Below are 2981 nucleotides of genomic sequence, written 5' to 3' on the forward strand. Positions count from 1 at the left end.
TAAAGTGAAATGTTTAGTATGCTCCGTAAACTAGAATACATTGCTAATGGCCTTCAGAATTTTTCCACGGTGATGGATTCAGTTTCTACCTTTCATTTGGATCGATCCCTTAAGCCGTGACCCCCTTCCCGCAGTGCCCACCAGGGGCACGAAAAATGCTCTTTGGAATTGGTCCCACGTCTGTTACTGTAATGGTTTTTACTAAATGTAGCCTGACAATAACGAGTTCATAAAAATAATTTTAGTAGTGTAACCAGGATTTTGTTAAATTTAAGAGGTGTGGGAGGCAGTGGAGAATGTTATATATTAAAATAAGACCATTTTAAAGCACATTGTGTGTGAAGAGTTAGTTTGTTATAAATAAAAAAAAATCAATTGTAACATAAAATTTATTCAAAGGTAGAAAATTATGTATTTGTATCATTAATGTAGGAAAGAAAGAACCGAGGGGATTGTATGTTTTGGCAACGGCTTTGACATTGCTTCACAGCTGTCAGGTGTTCTGCCAATTACACCAATAGACCATTTTAACAAACATAATATATTGTGTGAAGAATTTGCAAATTGGATCATGTCATTTTTTTTTAATCTGCGAGAAAAGCCCAGAGAGCAGTAAAGTGTAACTTTCCAGGTGTTGAGAGGAGTGAAGCCAGGGCCAACCTCCAAAATGTCAGTTTCAGACTCTTTCTCACAATGTGTTTGGGTGTTGGCGATAACATGATTACTGTTGTGTTTTTCTCTCCACCTTTTTCCAATATCCCATGATGCTTTGCATGTTTGGCATAACTTCCAACAAAATGTAAGCAATATTTACACATTTCATCAAAATAAAGGGCAAATGCCCCCACAGTTCAGATGGACTTACATTGTTGATTACATGGTGACTTCAAAACCCTTACTACACTCTCAGTACAAAAGTTGTCAATGGGACGGTACCTTTTGAAAAGGTCAATATGTACCATATGTGTACCTTTTAGGTACTTTTTGAAAAGGTACTGTGGCCCAAGTGACAACTTTAATACCTTCTTGTTCTTCTGAGAGTGTATCATTCTACAAAATAATCTAATCATGAGATTAAGAGCGTCAAAGTTTGATTTCACTTTCATTTTATTCTTTGACATCGTCTTTAAGATATTAAGGTTATATTTTCACATAATGTTCTTTAGGTTACGTAGGATGATTTTATATACAAAATAAATCTTTACCTGTGTTTTCACAGGCAGGGTCACAAATTTCTGAAGCCCAGATGAAAACCACAGCTCCAAAATCTATACTTATTTTTTAGGATTCTAATATCTGCCTTGCACTGAAGTGATATGTTATTGTATATTGTATTGTAATAAAATATTGAAACCGTTTCTCTTTACAGGCTGGTTTGAAAGGATGCACTTTCTTATGTGCAGGCCAGTAAGAATTTATATGACACCTTTCAATGTATAACAAAGAATAATGGCATTTCATTACACATATCGAATATTTCATTATTTGCCATGTGAAAGGCCAAACTGAGTGAAGACTTTGATATCTACCACTTTGAATGTGGTGCTCTTGATGCCATGAGCACAATGGATCATCTGCCTGCAGGCTTTGTTACATAATTACCTGTTAATAATAATCTCATTAACAGAATTAATTACAGATCATTTCTTAGGCTTGATGTTAGTCCCAGCAAGATATTCAGTCTCCAAAACCAAAAGTATTGTTGAAATTGATTGAAAAGTTTTACCTTTATTAAATGACATCTAAATTAAGGTTATAGTTCACTCTTTTTGGAAAAAATCTCATTTACCCATCCTGATGCAAAAGTAGCATAACCAAGTAGGAATTTCAGCTTAAAGAGCACCTATTGTCCTATTCAAGTTTTTAGATTTCTTTTGGTGTGTAATGTATTAGTACATGTTAACGATATGCAAAAAGGTACAAACCCCAAAGTAAACGATGACGCCAGTTCTCGTCTCCAACGTAAATCTATTTTCTTGGACTACAACAAACACACAGATTGTAGACAACAGTTTACTTCCTGGGATTGGTGATGTAGACAAGACTGACATTATTATAATTCCTCCTGCTTCAGACTCACAGCCTGTAAATTAACTCCTGTCAGCATTGCATTGTGGGCGAATCTTTTAAACATGGTAAGGAGTGTCACATTTCTGGCTGAAGTGAGAGGTATTCAGGCCAATCACAACGTACAGATTAGCTGGCCACAGCCCTTATTAAATTCATGAGTTTTGAACAAAATCAGTGCTTTTCAGGAAGAGAGTGAAATCTGGGGCTTGACAAATGTACAGTATGTGGAAAATAATGTGTTTTTTAACCATAAACCATGCCAACACATCGTATTATACCAAATATACAAAATAACGTTTTTTTAATGAAATAGGTGAACTTTAAATAACACAATTGATGGTATAGTTAATATAAGATTCCATTGTTGGCTGGAACGTTGTTTAATTGTGACTTTAGCTAATTATTTTAATCATTTACATCATTATAAATATTTCCTTTATTTGTCCAACAGAAAAAAAGTCAGCCATAAAAACAATATTTTTTTAATGTTTTTTGTCAATTTTCATTTTTCCTTATTTATTTCCTATTCCTATTTATTTGGTTTAGACAAATGAATGAACAAAGATCGACCTTAAACTTTTATTTTTTTACATTTGGGCTAAACCCAGTTCAACAAAAAACAAGAGGACTGCATGCACTGGGTAATAATCAAAGATGAGTTTTTAAGAAAATCTGTATAATCCAGCCCTATTATTTCAAAACGTCTTATCTTCTCTTTTATATTAATAAGTATCACTATTTAATATATATCACTTATTTTTTACTATACAGTTTAGTTAAATAATCGACTAAAATGTTTAAACCCCAGATGATTTATATTTTTAATTAACTTTACTTTGACATAGGTATTATTACCTTTAAATATTCAGGTGAAATGCAGAACAATGTATGTAAGCCAAGAAAAAATAAAA

The sequence above is a fragment of the Misgurnus anguillicaudatus genome, chromosome 21, assembly GCF_027580225.2.
Source record: "Misgurnus anguillicaudatus chromosome 21, ASM2758022v2, whole genome shotgun sequence".
In the NCBI taxonomy this organism is placed as follows: domain Eukaryota; kingdom Metazoa; phylum Chordata; class Actinopteri; order Cypriniformes; family Cobitidae; genus Misgurnus; species Misgurnus anguillicaudatus.